Source organism: Bos grunniens, chromosome 13 (assembly GCF_055505025.1).
Source record: "Bos grunniens cultivar Pamir isolate PY7600 chromosome 13, Bosgru_T2T1.0, whole genome shotgun sequence".
In the NCBI taxonomy this organism is placed as follows: Eukaryota; Metazoa; Chordata; class Mammalia; order Artiodactyla; family Bovidae; genus Bos; species Bos grunniens.
In genome coordinates this window covers 55,491,593-55,511,058 of record NC_141177.1, presented here as the reverse complement: position 1 = coordinate 55,511,058, position 19,466 = coordinate 55,491,593, and the positions used below count along the sequence as shown (strand labels likewise).

General features: G+C 45.4%; 1 long non-coding RNA gene across 5 annotated transcripts in view; it reads left to right on the top strand.

The window, feature by feature from the left end:
* The window catches only part of LOC147361026 (uncharacterized), a 90,645-nt gene that overhangs the window by 1,594 nt on the left and 69,585 nt on the right, over positions 1 to 19,466 (top strand). For 4 of the 5 annotated variants that reach the window (XR_015139645.1, XR_015139643.1, XR_015139644.1 and 1 more), the window contains exon 2: positions 5,027 to 5,177. This is a non-coding gene — a long non-coding RNA (uncharacterized LOC147361026). Of the gene's footprint in view, positions 1 to 5,026; positions 5,178 to 6,457; positions 8,920 to 19,466 lie in introns of those variants that run through there. The other variant, XR_015139646.1, reaches the window with a different exon arrangement.

Here is a 19,466-nt window from a genome sequence, read left to right as displayed (position 1 = left end):
GACAATTTGAAAGTCGGGTGAGAGCAGAGGGAATGCCCCCTCTGCCGCGACGAAAGACTTAGAAACACAGACGGCGCGTTTGATTAATAACGACTCTCCCTTCTATTGTTCAGCCTGGCTTGGGAGATCACACGAGCCTTGGTGAACACGCACACGTCCTGCGAAGTTTCTTGAACGTTTCATGCGTTTGGTAGGAAGTCAGAGATTAAGGTTCCTCAGTTACATTGTTTGCTCTCCACAGGTCCAAGTCAACATGGCAGCCTAGTACCGCATGTGTTTGAATGAACACCCAAGGGAGAGATTCAGCTTCTGAGATTACTTTTTTCAGATTTTCAACTTTCTAATACGTTGCTGAAGCCAATAAAGTAAAATGCTTTCCTACGACGCCTTTTCGTGCTTCCCTTGAAACCGAGAAGTTGGAAACTGACCAATCTTTTCTAGAGTGGTTCAGCATTTTCCAAATATATTTCGGAGCAGGAGTGTTTTTTGTTTTTTTAACCAGTTTTTTTAACTGCTGTAGGTTCTGTTGTCAGGTTTGTAGGCTACGCAGATGCCTATTTCATTCTTAAAATTTCTGCTTGGCAGTTCCCCAGGGTTTTGATCTGGGTGCAGTCTAGGAGACTGGGCTGTTGCAGGCTCCTCGCGGTCTTTTCTCCGTAGCATTTCGGGAAGTTAGGAAAGAACACAGTAGCCTAGATTCTTTAATGTGATGTGTTGGAGTTTTGTCAGAGTGTCATAACCTACTGGTTGACAAACCTAGATTTGCCTCTGAATCGCCTGGGGTAACCCACGTGCAGGCACTCCCCAGGCAGCACTCCAGATGTCCAGAATCTGGAAAGGGGGATGAATGTCGCTTAATTCCTCTTATCTCCGCCCTTTTAAAATCGATTTTGTGAGTTGTCCGAGGCATTTTGGTATTGTGTGTTTACTTTTTAGCAAAAAAAAAAAAAAAAAAAGTAACAACTGAAAAAAAAAGATCTTGGGAGATTAAGGGTAAGGTGGCTTACTCAAGAGAGGTGAGTAGGACCCTCTCTGAAGATTCATGTCTCATGCTGAGTTTGGTGTTTCTGCCGTAGTCAGCAGAGTTTGGCAGATTTGGTTTTTACAAGCTTAGCTTGTAAAAGAAGGCTGTACCACATTTGCGAGGACATCCTCTCTCTGCCAGAAGGGAAGACAGGGCCACATCTACAGTGAAGAGGGAATTATGCAAGTCAGTCGTAGAGTCCAGGGCACCTGACCCAAAGCTGCAGGAATTCGGACCTAGGAAAGAATTTCAGATGATTTAGTGTGTTATCAGAAGAAGTGTAAGATGACCCCCAGATTTCTGGTTTGAGGGGAACAGGGTAAATAGTGAGGCTACTAGTTGAAACAGAAACTATTAGCATGCAAACAAGTTTGAGGTGAGTTCAGGTTTGGAAATGTTAAATTATAGGTGCTCAACTGATATTCTAGGCAGAAGGCAATTGGTAAAATGAGGTCTGCCGCTTGGGGTGGGGGTGGACTCTGAGTTTGAGATGCAAATGTGGGGACCATCAGCATGTAAATGGGGTTTGAAGCCCGGGAAAGGGTTGAGATTAACCAGGAATGAGAGGAGAGGGGGAATAAAAATGAAAGAGACCTTGGACAGAGCCCGGCAGAGCTTCAGACCTGAATGGCTGGTCGAGGCTGAGGCTGATCCCTGCTTTGTGTGGGAGGCAAGCGTTCTCAGAAACCGCTCCTTCCTCCCCAGCCCCTGGGGTTGGAGCCCTTCGGCAGCTCCAGCACACCTTGAGTCAAATTCTGCCAAGCAGAGTTTGTGGACTCTTAATATAAGCCACGATGCCTTGATGTCTCGGGGTCAGATAATCCACCAGATCTCTCATCCCTCCCTTCCTTTGCCCTAAACACAAGCCTCTCTCTGTGCTTCCCCCCCATCAGCTTTCTATGAGTCTTCCCCAGCGGGTTCATCAGAGTCACATCCTGTTGAGAACCATCCCCCTGTGGTCGCAGGTCCTACCAGCTCCTACTGAACAGATGGTTCTCCTGGGTCATGTTACCTGCTGGAGGCTTGTTACAACTACGGATTTACCAGCCCCACCCCAAAGATGATATCTATCAGGTGTAATGGGTGGAATTGTGACAAAGATTCTTTGCTTGGCCGAACCTGTAGTGGGTCTCCTGAACTTCCTCCTGGACCCATCCATGCACTTCCTTGTAAAATCCAGTCCTAGCAAATCTGACGGAGAAGGCAATGGCACCCCACTCCAGTACTCTTGCCTGGAGAATCCCATGGATGGAGGAGCCTGGTAGGCTGCAGTCCACGGGGTCGCTAAGAGTTGGACACGACTGAGCGACTTCACTTTCACTTTTCACTTTCATGCATTGGAGAGGGGAATGGCAACCCACTCCAGTATTCTTGCCTGGAGAATTCCAGGGACGGGGGAGCCTGTTGGGCTGCCGTCTGTGGGGTCACATAGAGTCGGACACGACTGAAGCGACTTAGCAGCAGCAGCAAATCTGATCACCCTCAATGTCTGAACAGGGTCCTTGTCCTCCACCATCACCCAGGCGCTTGATCACCCTGGCCTGCCTTCAGCAAGTGCTTCTAGAGCCGTGCTGTCCAATAAATACTATAACTACTCTTCATAGTCCCTTTTGAGAGCTTGGAATGTCCCACATGTAATGTGCTCTCTGTGGAAAATGCACTGGATTTTGAAGACTTAAACAAAACAAACAAAAAATGTAAAATAGCTCAATGATTTTTATACTGATTCATCTTGAAATAGAATATTCTTTTGAAGCCAAATGGAGTCCAGAAATAAACCCACACATAAATGGACAACTGATTTTTCTTTCAATTGATTTATTTTGACTGTGTCAGATCTTAGTTGAGGCACTATCTGGTTGTGATGCTCAGGCTTAGTTGCCCCATCTGCTGCGATGTGGCATCCCAGTTCCCTGACCAGAGCTCAAACCCAAGTCCCCTCCTTTGGAAGGCGTACTTTCAACTACTGGACCACCAGGGAAGTCCGTGAAATAGGATATTAGGGATATGGATATGTTTGGTTATATAAAATATATTATTCATTTCCTTTTTTTTTTTTAACGTGGTCATCTGACCATTTAAAGTGACACAGATGGCTCACAGCCTGTTTCTCCTGGACCGCTCAGCTCTGGATAATGCCCCAGTCCAGAGCCCCAGACACAGGCGTTTCCGTACTTACACGAGTGTTCCACAAACACTTTGACCATGTTCCAGACCAAAGCAATTATTTCTCTTCCAACCCTGCCCACTCCTCCCCGCCCCACCAACTCCCCCTCTATTTGCCATCTTGGCGGACAGACGATTATCTGCTGAACTGCACATGCCAGAACCCTGGCATTCTGCATGTGCTGTTATCCATCAGCTCTACCACCTTCATATTGTTCATATCCAAACCCTCCGCTCCCTTCCCACAGTCCCTGTCTCTCTGTTTATTTCTCGTCTCTCCCCTCAACTGTTGTAGAAGTCTCACGTATGGCATTTTCACTGATTTCCATTCAGTTCAAAGCGATTAATGCCGTGGGAATGGTATTGATCCAAGGCAAACCTGATCGTGTTCTTTCCCTGCTCCCAACCTTTAGGTGGTTTCCACGCCTCTGGCTCTGTTTCTCAGAGTATGGCATTCATTCATGGGTGTGTGTGGATGATTTTAAGGATACGGGGAGGAACATCTTATATACACATCTTGACATACACTGGAAAGATATAACAGATAAAACCTGTGATTTATGAGGATTATTCTTTAGGATAAAAAGTGTGTCAGAGAAAGTTTTTCTGATTTGTTTATTTTGGCTGCGCTGGGTCTTCGTTGCTGCACATGGAATTTAGTTGTGGGGAGCGGGGGCTCCTCTATAGTTGTGGCACAGGCTTCTCATTGGGGTGGCTTCTCTTGTTGCGGAGCATGGGCTCTAAGGTGAGTGGGCTCCAGTGGTTGCAACCTGTGGATGCTAGAACCTGGGCTCAGTAGTTGTGGCACACGGGCTTAGTTGCCTTGCAGCATGTGGAATCTTCCCAGGCCAGGGCTCTAACCTGTGTCCCCTGAACTGGCAGGTGGATTCCTAACCATTGGGCCACCAGGGAAGTCCCTAAAGTTTTAAAGAAACTATAGCACAGTCTAAAGTAATGGGATTGGTCAAGTAAATGCATTCCCGATAAATTTCAGACTCAATATGGTTTAAAAAAAAAAATCTTCACAACCCAGCTTCTAATGTCCTCTCTAATATAATGTCCAGAAGGTATCCCCTTTCTATTCTTCAGCCATACAACCATGCCACGTACTTGCAGGGCTCCAGGCTCAGTTTTTCTTTCTCCACATAGCATCTCATCAGGTGCTAGTTCTTTGTTATACCACCACATCCCCCTCTTCTGGCAAATAAGAACTAAACCTGTAAGACTCTTCTCTGAGAGTCTTCTCTCTCAAGAGTTCTCTGACAATGCATGGGGGAACGCTACCTATGGTAGGCAGCATATCTTGGTTGGCAAAAGGGATTTTGCAGAGGTGATTAAATTAAAGATTTTTTGGGGAGGGTGGTGGTGAGATTTTCCTGGATTATTTGGATGGACCAATGTAACACCAGGATCCTGTCAACTTAAAAAATATTCACAACCTAAAAGTTTGGAGTTATGTTTTCTTGGGTAGGAATATTTAGGACTTCAAGCCCTGGAGGCAGCAACTCAAATAACCCTGAGGTAACTGCTCCAAGAGGTGAGGGGGTGGGGGCCAGCCAGGTTATATAGAAGCTTTGCAACAAAGGGCAAGTAGTCTGAATGTCAAAAGATTATTGTTAATTAAAGGAAAACCAGACATCCCATGTTAAGGAGTTTAGTGCTTTTCTATGTATGGGAAGATACAAGAGTGTGGACTTAATCATTCCTTCTGCATGCACCTCAGCTGTCTGGGGCCAGTATCCTGTTTTTTCACATCCTGAGTTTCCTCAGGGCTCACCGTAGGGAGTGGCTGCAGACTGATGGCTAAACTAAACGGCAGGTGTTCTTTCTTTCCAGAGTTTCTTCAGGGCTCGCCAGCTCACACCGGAGGGCTGCAGCTGCCGATGACTGAGACATCCTTTGTTTGTTGATATGAAAGGACACGTTCCATTTCTCAGCACTGTTATCATCCCTATGTTATACTTGAGGAAACTGAGACCCAGAGAAGGTAAGCAACTTGTCCAAAGTTACAATGGCGAAAAGTAGAGAACTTGGATTAGAACCTGGGGGTCTGTCTCCCAAGTCCACACTCAAAGAGGTAGGCATTCACTGAGTGGCTGAGAAACAGAGCCCACTTCTATGCTCCCCCTGAAATAGCAGGATGGGTTTACTCTCCTGCAGCTGCCCCCTCCCCCAAGTTGGGCATTATACATCTGAGTTATCTACACACACAAAGAGGCCTGACTGAAAGGCTGGCAGTTGGCCGGACCATGGTTGAAGCCACAGAGGTGCCTGACATATTATCCCTTATCCTCCACTCTTGACAGGAGCTATGTACACTCAGGTTTTTTAGGAAGGACTCCTCATTCTCCCCTCTTCTTCCCTCTCAATCCAGGTCAGGACTTAAGATTCCCAGGGGTCCCCAACCTCCGGGATCTAATGCCTGATGATCTGAGGTGCAGTTGATGTAATAATAATAGAAATAGAGTCCACAATAAATGTAATGCATTTGGGTCATCCTGAAACCATCCCCCTTCACCCACCCACAATCCGTGGAAAAACAGTCATTAACAAAACCATTCCTTGGTGCCAAAAATGTTGGGGACTGCTGCACTCAACTGTCATTTGCTTCCCCAGCAGATGACAGGAGATTTCTTTCTAGGCCCTTCACTGCCTGCAGACCTGTCTTTGCAGCCCTAGACTTCTCTGCGAGCAGGGCTTAGGGCCCGAGGGCAAGTATGACAGTCCTACTGAAGGCAGGCTGCTATGGGGGGTTGAGGAGGGCAGAAATTCAAATCCAGAGGCAAGAGTGCCAGAGGTAATAGGTTCAGAGCCTAGAAAGGATAGATAGAGTCTTGGCAGCCCAGGTGGGAAAGCAATTTAGGAGTCTGTGCCTGGAACCACTCATTGTTGGCCCCTCTACACCCAGCATCCTAGGGGGGTGGATTCTAGAAAGGAGCATGATTCCTAAGGCAGATTTTAGGCTGCATCCTGATATTTTGGGGCCCCTCCCTACTTCCCCTGGGGCTTCCCTGGTGGCTCAGTGGTAAGGAATCCACCTGTCAATGCAGGAGACTCGGGTTCAGTCCCTGGATTGTGAAGATACACTGGAGAAGGAAAGGCCAACCCATTCCAGTATTCTTGCCTGGGAAATTCCATAGACAGAAGGAGCCTGGTGGGCTAGAGTCTACAGGGTTACAAAGAGTCAGACACAACTTAGCGACTAAACAACAACAACTCTGCTCCCCTTAGGCCCCTCTCTAAGCTTACTCCTGTCGTCCTGTACAGATATGAGAGCTGGACCACATAGAAGCCTGAGTGCTAAAGAATTGATGCTTTCGAATTGTGATGCTGAGAAGACTCTTGAGAGTCCCTTGGACAGCAAGGAGATCACACTAGTCAATCCTAAAGGAAATCAATCATAACTATTTACTGGAAGGACTGATGCTAAAGCTGAAGTTCCAATACTTTGGCCACCTGATGTGAAGAACAAACTCATCAGAAAAGACTCTGATGCTGGGAAAGATTGAGTGCAGGAGAAGGGGGCAGAGAGGATAAGATGGTTAGAGTGCATCACTGACTCAATGGACATGAATTTGAATAAGCTCTAGGAGATAGTGAAGGACAGGGAAGCCTGGCATGCTACAGTCCACAGAGAAGAAAAGTGTTGGGCACGACTTAGCAACTGAACTGTTGCTGCTGCTGCTGCTGCTGCTCAGTGGCTTCAGTTGTGTCCGACTCTGTGCGACCCCATAGACGGCAGCCCACCAGGCTCCCCCGTCCCTGGGATTCTCCAGGCAAGAACACTGGAGTGGGTTGCCATTTCCTTCTCCAAAGTAGCAACTGAACAACAACTTGAGACTACATAGCAAGGCCCCAGATTCCTGTCTGTGTAAGAGAAACTGGCTCTTTTTTTACACTGTGAACGTTCCCAGTGATCCAAATCCCCTCAAAACAGGGAAACAGCTTAAAGGCCAATCTTTTTTTTCTTGCATGACATAAACATGCTTTCTTCTTATTTTTAAATATCATTTCTCTCATTTCACCATTCTTGCCTAAAAAGTCAGGTCAACAATAAGCCTTACTTTCGAGCAGCTGCTGCTTTGTGGCCCTGTGCTCAGTAGAACACTGTGAACAGGTCAAGATCCCAATCAGTGACAGAGAAATGCTGTAATGCCAAGTGTGAAGTCAAGGTCTCAGGGATTTTTTTTTTTTTTTTTTTGAGGAGCAGGGATCTATGAACCTTCTGAAATGATGTGGAAAATTCTATCTACTTGTGCATTTCTGGAAAGAGAGTTCCTAGCTTCTGTCAGCTTCCCAGCTAGGATAATAGCTTTTATCATATTCCCAAACTGGGTAATATGGTGACAAGTGCTGTGGGAGAACAGAATTTGAAGGAAAAAGTGGAACTATAGGGAGTGCATTATTAGTCCATTAATTTATTAATGCTACTGTCCTTACAAATAATCATCAATTATTTTCTTCAGGGGTCTTTTACAATCTTCAGTAAAAGATTTTATGGTAGTTTTTTGGGTAAGAAAAAAAATCACATGACATTTGAGTCATGGTGTTTGACTTCAGAAGGAGTGACTTTTCTTTAACTTTTATTGGAGTACAGTTGCTTTACAATGTTGTGTTAGTGTCTGCTGTACAGCAAAGTGAATCAATGGTGTGTTTATATAGACCTGCTCTTTTTGGATTTGCTTCCCACTTAGGTCACGGAATTGGTTATTTCTAAAGGAAAGGAGCTCCTTGGAGTGGGCGATATTTAGCAAGTCCCCTGAAAGCTCAATGGAGGGTCTCCCCTCCCCTAATCAAGCCTGGGGCTCCCCCCGAGACCTGCTTTCTGCAGTATCCCCGTGCATGGCTCTGAGTGGTGGGTCCAGCAGGGTACCCTCCACTGAACTACAACTAACACCATCTTGCTTTCTGAAATTCTGGCTTTGCACTTCCCCAAATGTACCCACATTCCCCCAAATCCCACTGTGCTGTGGAGTTATCCCTGGCGAATCCCCCTTTTCCTCAGCACAAAAGTGATTAATCTGGTGCTATATAAAATGAAGATTTTATCGTTTGCACCCAGAGAGTAGCAAAAGTTACAAAGTTAATTAGGTTTTCCCTTTGTCTCTTGATACAGGGGCGATAACTAGGGGTGACGGGGGAGAAAGCCAGTTTATTTTCTTCAGTTACGTTTTCACATCTCTGTCTTCCTGCCTTCACTCATTAAAATGAGTGAGGTTTTGCACACAATTTCCAAAAATGCATAGACTACTCCCCACCTCCCTCAAATCCTGAGACCCAGAGAGCCAGCCCCTCCAGATTCATTGTGCAGCTCCTCCCTCGACCCTTCCATTCCCACTTCTATTGAAGAAAACTGCTCTTGCCTTTTAGCCAGAGATCCTAACCCAGCCATTTCTAGCTTCCTGTCCTTCAGGGGTTGATTCTGCAACATAATAAACAAAGGGTGAATTTCTTCCCATTTTTTCTGAATTATATATAATTGGTTCTCCGCCCCGCCCCCTCAGCTAAGACCATCTTTGAGGGATCATATTGTAATGAACAATTAGTGTTAGATGCCTGATCCCCCCTAGTATTTGGTGGGGGAGGAGGAAACGGAGAGGTGAGGAGGGGAAGAAGCAGAGAAGACAGGTAGAGAGGATGTGTCTGTGAGAACACAAGTTTCAGGCTTACTGTCTATTTCCTGCTGTCAGAACTGTTTAAATAAAAATTGGCTCCATGGTGGTCCAGTGGCTAAGACTCCGTGCTCTCAATGCAGGGGGCTTGGGTTCAATCCCTGGTCAGGAAACTAGGTCCCACATGACGCAATTAAGAGTTTGCATACCACAACTAAGACCCGTGCGGCCAAATAAAAAAAAATTGGCTCCAGAACCAAGCCCTCTGTGAACTGAAGTTCATTGTTCCACCAGCAAAGGAGCAGCTATTTATTCACATTCTCTGTTCTCCACATTTAATTCATGGCCAGCTTTGCCCTTCGCCCCCGAATACACCATCTTCCTTAATTATCTCCTCTGGTCAGAGGCCACTTGGGAAAAGTATTACTGATTGAGTTCTTCCTACCTGAGGGTTCCTGTCCTTGTCCAGCACTTGCTGTGTGCTGCAGCCCAGGCCCAGGCTCAGGAGTGGCCCTGGACTCAGGACCTCTAGACGAAAAACTAGACAGACAGGATACAAGGGAGGAATAATAAATAAATAATGCCAGAGACAAAAATCAGTTTTAGTTTAAGTCTCTCGGGGTACCTCACTGGAATGCAGGGGCCGTGTCCGACTTGGGATGAAGTTCAGGTTTGACTCTCCTTGGCTTGACCTGCTCTGAGCAGAGCCAGTTCTCTGGCTGCGGTGGTACCGTTTCTTTCAAGGAGAGTGAGCAGCATGTTTCCTTTTCCAGGCTTAGCAGGCAGTCCAAGCAACATGTAGGGGGTTGGACTGGATGAACCTTAAGATCTTTTTCCGCCTGGAGGTTCAGTGATTCCTTTAAGGTGAATGAATTGTCAGCACCCCTGACGATTTGTTGTTGGTGGTGATTATTTCCTCTGCTGGGTCTGCATTGTCAGGCGGATTCTTTCCCCCCTCGACAGTAGGTATATATGATAAATGCATAAAGACAAGGATGGAAGGAGTCATGCCAAATCCAAGATACGCTGACCTGTGGAAGGGAGAGGAGGAAAGTCTGAGGAGGTGGCTACAGTAGAATTCTACCTGTGGTATTTTATTTGAAGAAAGATCTAGGGGATTCCCTGGCGGTCCAGTGGTTAGAATTGCCAGTTTTCACTGCTGTGTGGAGAGTTCAATGCCCGATGGGGGAACTAAGATCCTGCAAGTCACATGGTGCAGCCAAATTAAAAGAAAAAAAAAAAAAAAACTAAGAAAGCTCAATAAATGTTAAAACAAAACAGATGTTACACTCATCTCAATATTCTTCCATCTGGTTAGGGGAGGAAGGAGAGGGTGAGATGGATGGAGAAAGTAGCATGGAAGCTTACATTGCCCTATGTAAAATAGAGAGCCAATGGGAATTTGCTGTATGTCTCGGGGAACTCAAACAGGAGCTCTGTGACAACCTAGAGGGGTGGGACGGGAAGGGAGGTGGGAGGGAGGTTCAAGAGGGAGGGGACATATGTGTACCTCTAGCTGATTATGCTGATATTTGGCAGAAAACAGCAAAATTCTGTAAAGCAATTATCCTTCAATCAAAAAATAAATAAATTTTAAAAATTCTTCCATCTGAAGATCAAGGCAGTCTCTTTCTGTGATTGGGGTATATGGGTCATGTGCTCTCTGGCCTTGCGTTTGTTTAGGGCCAGGTCTCACCATGTATTTCAGGAGGTCCTCTTATGTCTCAGGCATGTTCCTAGGTGATAGGAACTCCGTGATGAACAGGACAGATGTGGCTCCCACTCTCAGATAGCATTTTCCTCCCAGGGATGCTCTTGCATGACGGTTTTCACTAGGCCAGCAGCATCAGCCTCACCTCAGAACATACTAGAAATGCAGATTTGGGGTCCCTACCCAGACCTGTAAACTCAGGATGCTATGGGATTGGGGCCCCGTAGGGGGCACTTTCACAAGCCCTCCTGGTGATTCTGGTGCACCCTCAAATTTGGGACCCACTGCTCTTGCATGAAAAAGAGAATGCTCTCTCCTTTTTATACCCAATTTGGGAGGGGGCAGGGGTGTCCCTCCAAAAGTTGCCTGTGTCCCAAAGTGTTCCAGAGATGAAGAGAACACTGTCAACTCCCGCGTGCAGCCCTTTCCTCGCGCGTGCATACGCCACCCCAGTTCTTCTGGCGCCCACTGCTCTGGGGCGCCGGGAACCCCTGCCCCACCCCTCCCTCAGGCTTGGCCTCGGGACTGTGCCAGGTTCGTCAAATCAGACTCTTTCCAAGTCAGACTCGTCCTCCGTGGAGCCTCCCCGCAAGCTGCTCGCACCAGGTCCTATGTCTGTGTATGTCCAAGCTCCTGGGGCAGACTGAGTTCAAGTCATTTTCCCAGAAGTACTACAACTCCCACGGGAAAGTGGGGTGCGGTTGTATACCTGGGTACAGGAGGCACTGTGGTCCACCAGCCTCCTGACACTCTACCCCAGCTTCCACCTGGTCAAGATATCCTCCTTAATTTGGCACTTAAGACCCTCAGTGAAAGATGACTGTGGAAAAAAAGCACTTGTCCTTGCTCATAGAAGATAGTCACACTTTCTGTCTCAGAGGCTTGTATTTTATTTATATTTCTTCTGTCTAAAGTAGTTTCTGTATATGACAACTCCACTGTTCCCACCTCAGCCCCATCCATGCTTATCAGTTCAGATCAATCTCAAATGTCATTTCCTCCCTCTCTAGCTGGAGGCAGTTGCTTCTTTCTTTGTGTTTGCCTTGTCCAAGGCTTTATTGGCTTCCATAACCTGTCATGTATCTCTCCCATTTCATCCTGTATTCCAATGTTGTGTGTGTATGTCTTATTAAGTCATGAATCTCTTAGACATCTTAGTCAAGATAATTCCTTAATAATGCTGAGCATACTTCCAAGCTCAAGTGATATCAGTAAAGGTGTTGTTCCAAAGTGTCTGAGACATGGTCTTCTGTCCTCAAATTACTGTAAGTCTAGAGGGGAAGACGGATATTTTGTTTATACAAGGCGACTGAGCTCAGACAGGGTGATGTGTTTGCCTGGAGGAGAGAAAGGCTAATTCTGCTTGCAAAGGCCTTGGAGGTGGGAAGGGTTTACGGAGAAGGCAGTACTGGAAGCTGTTGGAGGGAGGAGTTCTCAGTACAAGAAAGTATAAGAGAGGCTTCCCTGGTGGTCCAGTGGCTAAGGTCTGTGCTCCACATGCAGGGGCCTGGGCCAATCCCTGGTCAGGGAACTAGATCCCACATGCTGCACGCAACTGAAGATCCTTCATGCCACGACTAAGACTCCTGTGCAGTCAAACAAGTAAATAAATATTTTTAAAAATATATTTAAAAAAAGGACTCTCTGGTAGTCCAGTGGTTAAGACTACTTCCAGTCGAGGCATGGGTTTGATTCCTGGTTGGGAAACCAAGATCCTGCATGCCAAGTGGTGCAACCAAGAAATAAATAAAAATAAATTTAAGAAGTTTTTTTTGAAAAGAAAGTGTAAGAGGATGAGAGACTGAGATGGGGCAAAGACACTCTCTCCTGTTTTCTGAGGGAAAAAAGACAAAAAGGTATAGACGGTAAAGAAAAGTAAGTACAGCTTCACAGAAGCCAAGGTAAGAGTTTGTTCTGTGGGAATAGAGTTAGAATCAGCACCAGAAGTGAAGTAGAGAGATGCCTTTGATGTAAGGTCATCGTTACTGCCAGCTTTATTCCGGAACCGCAAGAGGTACATAATTCAGAGAACAAACTACCATGCAGGAGCTCTCATGGAAACTGAAGGCACTTCTTTGAGTTTCAGGCTTGGTTACTATTTGAACTTCCTCACTTGCATGATTTAGGGTGGTGTTTTTCAGTCCAGGGACTGTGTTGTTGTTCAGTCACTCAGTCATGTCCGACTCTGCAATCCCATGGACTATAGCACACGAGGCTACTCTCTCCTTCACTATCTCCCGAGTTTGCTCAAACTCATGTCCACTGAGTCAGTGATGCCATCCAGCCATCTCATCCTGTCATCCCCTTCTCCTCCTGCCTTCAATCTTTCCCATTATCAAGGCCTTTTCCAATGACTTGGCTCTTTGCATCAGGTGGCCAAAGTATTGCAGTTTCAGTGTCAGCCTCGTTCCTTCCAATGAATATTCAGGGTTGATTTCCTTTAAGATTGACTGGTTTGATCTTGCAGTCCAAGGGACTCTCAAGAGTCTTCAACACCACAGTTCAAAAGCATCAATGCTTCAGCACTCAGCTTTCTTTATAGTCCAACTCTCGCATCCACATGACTACTGGAAACACCATAGCTTTGACTAAATGGATCTTTATCAGCAAAGTAATGTATCTGCTTTTTAATATGCTATTTAGGTTGGCCATAGCTTTTCTTCCAAGAAGCAAGCGTCTTTTAATTTCATGGCTATAGTCATCATCTGCAGTGATTTTGGAGCCCCCAAAATGAAGTCTGTCACTGTTTTCATTGTTTCCCCATCTATTTGCCATGAAGTGATGGGACTAGATACCATGATCTTAGTTTTCTGACACTAGAAAAACTAGATCTTAGTTTTCTGACATCTAGTTTTTTAACACACTAGATATATTTAAAAGATTTTCCCCCCTTTGCTGCTACTGCTGCTAAGTTGCTTCAGTCATGTCTGACTCTGTGCGACCCCATAGACGGCAGCCCACCAGGCTCTCCCACCCCTGGGATTCTCCAGGCAAGAACACTGGACTGGGTTGCCATTTCCTTCTCCAATGCATGAAAGTGAAAAGTGAAAGTAAAGTCGTTCAGTCGTGTCCAGCTCTTAGCAACCCCATGGACTGCAGCCGATTAGGCTCCTCGGTCCATGGGATTTTCCAGGCCTTTAGAAAGAGTCTATAGTAATTAAATTGAGAAGTGTTGAACGACCATTTCCTCCTGCTGTTTCATGCAGAGTCTCCCTCTGGCCAGTAGGAGGCAGCATAACCTAATGCTCTGAGTCAGGATCGTTGCTCCAGTGGGCTCTGGCCCAGGGGAGGAGGCTTGTGGATGGTTCTGTACTTTCATTTCCTTCTCTGCATCCTGAGAAAGGTAGGAATTAATAATAATTCATTAACAGCCAAGTATCTTCAAAATGTTAAATGATGTGGGCGAGCTGGTCATCATTGCAGGAATCAAGGCTGAATAAAACACCAGTCTTGCCAATGTGGCCCTGAAATCTGAGAAGCTCAAAGCTTTTTACAAGGGAGTCTTGTTCCTATTTCTGCAAATGGAAACTCTACTATGTAAATTCACAAAAGACATGGATGCCCAGTATGTAGCTATAACTAAACTAAAATAAGCATTACAGCCGACTTCTACCTGTAGGTATGAAAAAAAGGAAAAGCAAGGGTTTTCTGGCCATATGCTCTAAAATTGTTTAAAATGATTATATTACTTTTGAGTATATTAAAGCAGTCATCTGTCTGTTGCAAACACTGTATATTACTACCTGCAAGACCTGGAATATTAGGTCTGATGTATTTGCAAGTCTTTCCACTTCCCAGAGGCAGCAAAGTATAGTGGAAATGCATACCAGCCTTTCCCTCCAGCTGTGTGACCTCAGAGAGTTGGTCCAACCTCTCTGCTCTTCCCAGCACCTAGGTAACTGGACTGTCATGATAGTACCAACCGACTAAGCATGTTGAAATAAGAGCATGAAGTAAGAGCCTGGAACATAGTGGACACTCAGTAAAATATTCAACATGTTATTAGTACCTGGATGTTTGGTCCCTAAGCTAGATTATGATGTGGGGCACTGGGTTAGATACTTTCCAGTGTCAAGTTCTATGATTCCATGGGATATGGTGAAATGATAAAATGGGGTTTTGTTTCAGTTTTGCTAAAACCACCCTCATGTTGAACACGAACAGGAAAGTTACTCTGCTGATCTTGACCGTGTTAAGGTTGTCAGGAACACGAGCTACATTCTCAGAATGCCCCAGCTGCTTTCCCCCGCCGCCCCCATATGTTAGTTTTTTGGAGGCAGGCCTCTGAGCTGAACACTGCAGCTACTGCCGTTCACTGAGCATGACTCTAAGTATCTTGAAGGTATTAATGGACATGATCATGTTTGGGAGGGACCCATGAAGGAGAATCAACATGGAACTAGAGCAAGATGCCATGTGAAAAATGGCTATATGGTTATATGTGCTTGGAAACCCTGCTTACCACAGCCGCCTCCTAGAGATTTCCCCACTGTAGTGTGGAAACTCTATCCAACAGAAATGGAATGCAAGCCACAGGTGCAATTTATTTATTTATTTTTTTATATTGTATTGGTTTTGCCATATATCAAAATGAATCTGCCACAGGTATACATGTGTTCCCCATCCTGAACCCTCCTCCCTCCTCCCTCCCCATACCATCCCTCTGGGTCGTCCCAGTGCACCAGCCCCAAGCATCCAGTATCGTGCATCGAACCTGGACTGGCGACTCGTTTCATATATGATATTATACATGTTTCAATGCCATTCTCCGAAATCATCCCACCCTCTCCCTCTCCCACAGAGTCCAAAAGACTGTTCTATACATCAGTGTCTCTTTTGCTGTCTCGTACACAGGGTTATTGTTACCATCTTTCTAAATTCCATATATATGTGTTAGTATTCTGTATTGGTGTTTTTCTTTCTGGCTTACTTCACTCTGTATAATCGGCTCCAGTTTCATCCACTCATTAGAACTGATTCAAATGTATTCTTTTTGTCACAGGTGCAGTTTAAAATTTTCTAGCAGCTATGTTAAAAAAGTGAAAAAGGAACAGACGAAATTGGCCTTATTTACCCTTTTCTTTTTCCTTTTCAGCCACACCCAGTGGCTTGCCAGATCTTAGTTCCCCAACCAGGGATTGAACCCAGGCCCCTGACCTTGGAAGCACCAAGTCCTCACTGCTGGACTGCCAGGGAAGTCCCTGAAACAGATTTTAATGATATATTTTATTGAACCCAATTTACCCAAAATATACCCAATATTTTTAAGTTATCTCCCTAAATCTTTGATAGTTGGCATGTATTTTACAGCTAGTGCACTTCTCAGTTTGGGTTAGTTATGTCTCAAGTGCTCTGGGCCTCATGAAGCCAGCAGCTACGTTATGGGATGGCTCAGGCTCCAAGAATCCATGCTTGGAGGGAATCCCAATATAAGCTGAAAAGGCCCCATGGAGTGACAGGGGAAATAACGGAAAAGAATAGAAGGTGCATTTAGGTTAACCTAAAGCTGTCCGTCTAGTCAAGGCTATGGTTTTCCCAGTGGTCATGTATGGATGTGAGAGTTGGACTGTGAAGAAAGCTAAGCGCCGAAGAATTGATGCTTTTGAATTGTGGTGTTGGAGAAGACTCTTGAGAGTCCCTTAGACTGCAAGGAGATCCAACCAGTCCATTCTAAAGGAGATCAGTCCTGGATGTTCATTGGAAGGACTGATGCTAAAGCTGAAGCTTCAATACTTTGGCCACCTCATGCGAAGAGTTGACTCATTGGAAAAGACTCTGATGCTGGGAGGGATTGGGGGCAGGAGGAGAAGGGGACGACAGAGGATGAGATGGCTGGATGGCATCACTGACTCGATGGACATGAGTTTGGGTGAACTCCGGGAGTTGGTGATGGATAGGGAGGCCTGGCGTGCTGCAATTCATGGGGTCGCAAAGAGTCGGACATGACTGAGCGACTGAACTGAACTGAAAAGCTAAGATCTTGGAAGAGAGTCTGCCCTGAAAAGGCCTAAATGACATAAGTTAGGGTTTAAAATTTCTCATCGTACATTAATGACCAATATCAGCATTTCCCCTAAAACCCCTGGCAGAGACTAACAGAGACAGCTGTGGCAGAGATGGGCAGAGGCACCTGTAGTCCAGTCCAGGAGATGATATGGTCTTGTGTTTATTGACTGTTTGAATTCTTATTTAATCTTGCATTTCTCTGCTCCTGGGTGTCTAGAGGTTGAGGCTGTGTGGTGTTGGGCAATTTTTTTTTAAATCTGCAAATCATGTACGTTAGCAGCAACCACTTCTCAAACTCTTTGGCAAGAGACAACTTTTGCTCTGTGTCTCATCCCACTGTTCTGGTCCCAACCTTTTCACTGTGTCTGTGCGCTGGCCTTCTCTTCACTCTCCAGCCTGACTCCCCCACCTTCGTCTCATCTTCCAGCCAGCTTTCTTCCTCCAGATGGAAGAAGCCACAAACTTGAAATATTTGGTCCCCTCCTGACCTGCTGTGAAATACTTCCTCTCACATACCTCTGTTAAAAACGTTTTATGATCCCGCATATTAATCAATGTGGTTCTTTACCAGCGTCGCATAATTGTGCCATGAACCGCAGCCATAAGTCAAAAGACCTTCTCTAAACTTTCAGTGATTGTTCTGGACAGTTTTGTAGGAGGGAAGACGGGAGACGTTTAATCAGACTAGGAGTCTTTCAGGAGAGCATCCAACCTACCTCAGGACTCATCCAAAGGCCATTTGCTTTTCCCTCCCAAGCATTTCGCTTGATCCAAGGTCTGTTAACAATTTGAAAGTCAAACTCCTGTCTCGGGTTACGGAATGGGTATCTCCTTTTGTTGTGTGGGATCAGACACCTGATCCCAGCTGGTAGATCCCCCAAGGATGCTCCTTCCGCACGAAGCTCCAGAATTACCTTCTCAAGTGGACAGTGCCACGTAACCACACTGGGCATCCGATCGCCCCTCCTGGAAGGCAGCAGACATCTGCCAGGATCCCAGGACCGTGTTTTATATAAACAAGCCCAGCTCACTCCATCATTCGGAGATGTGTGTGTGGAGGCAGGCAATAGCCTTGGGACCACATGCTTTTGATAATCTTTTGGCAAGTGAGCACTTCCCCAAGCCAGGATTTGTCATCATCTTTTCTCTTTCTTAGCGGTGAGAGAATAGATACATGTTTTATTGGTTCCACTTTTTTGAAAGTCACTGGTCTGTTTTTTGCTGCCTGACTTTCAAGGCTAAGAATGTCAGTTTTGGTTACTTTCCATCTCTCAGTGGAGGTTACGTCCCTTCTGAAGTTGGAGAGGAAAGATGCGCAGGAAAGACGACTTAAAATGACCAAGATGGAAAGAAATTTAGGGCGAAGTGCCCATTTTCCTGTCTGGGTCTATCTACTCCACCAGCCTGGGACGCCTGCCACTTCCTGCTGCTTCACCCTTACCCCCCAGCTAAGGTGTGTGCTCAAAAGCTGATAAAGGTGATTTATACCCTATATCATGAAACTCATGCATTTTAAGTAGTTACTCCATTCCAAATTTGTGCAACCATTACCACTAATTCCAGAACGTTTTCATCACCCCGTAAAAGAAACTTGATGTCCTTTAGCCATCATTCCCTTCACCCCCATCACTAATCTACGTTCTGTCTCTAGAGATATGCCTCTTCTGGACATTTCCTATAAAAGGAATCCTACAGTCTGTGAGTTTTGTGTCTGACTTTTTTCACATAAAACAGTGGTCCCCAACCTTCTTGACACCAGGGACTGGTTTCATGGAAGACAATTTTTCCACAGATGGGGTGGGGGTGGGGGGATGATTTCGGGATGGTTGAAGCACATAACATTTATTGTACACTTTATTGTTACTACATTGTGATACATAATGAAATAACCATGCAGCTCATCACAGTGCAGAATCAGATCATCAGGCATTAGATTCTCATAAGGATCTTGCAAGTTAGATCCTTAACATGCTCAATTCACAGTAGGGTTCACACTCCTTTGAGAATTTAATACCTCTGCTGATCCGACAGGAGGCAGAGCTCAGGTGGTAATGTGAGTGACGGGGAGCGGCTGTAAATACAGATGAAGTTTTACTCGCTTGCCCTCTGCTCACCTCCTTCCAGTTCCTAAGAGGTCATGGATCGGTACTAGTCTGTGGCCCAGGAGTTGGGGACCCCTGACTTAGAAGAATGTTTTCAAGGTTCATCCGTGTGTGTAACATGAATCAGTACTTCATTCCTTCTTATGGCTGAAGAGCATTCCGTGCTCCTCACTTGGTTCATCCATTCATCAGTCGATGTACATTAATGTTGTTTCACCTTTTGGCTAATATTAATAATACTGTGATGAACATTCCTGTACAGGTTTTCATGATATAAATGTTTTCATTTCTCCTGGTTATATAGTTTGCAGTGGAATTTCTGGATCACATGGGAACTCTATGTTTAACTTTCTGAGAAACTGCCAAACTGTTCTGCAAAATGGCTGCACCATTTCACATTCCCACCAACACCACCTGAGGATGCCGTCTCACCACATCCACATCCTGGTTATCTACTGCCTTTTTGGTCATGGCTATCTGTGTGGATGTGAAGTCCTAGTTTATTGTGGTTTTCATTTGCATTTCCCTAATAACTAACAATTTTGAACAGCTTCTCAGGTGTTTATTGACCATGTGTACATTTTCTGAGAAATGTCTTTTCAAATCCTTGGCTCATTTTCCAATCAGTTGGGTTATTTGTCTTTTCATTGTTGAGCTCTAAGAGTTTTGGGGTTTTTTTTTAGATTTTCTTTTTTGATTTAGATGATTTTTGAAGTCTTCATTGAATTTGTTACAACACTGCTTCTGTTTTATGTTTTGGTTTTTTGGTCGAGAGGCATGAGGGATCTTAGCTCCCCAACCAGGAGGTTCAATCCCTGGAAGGGACTGGAAGGCAAAGTCCTAAC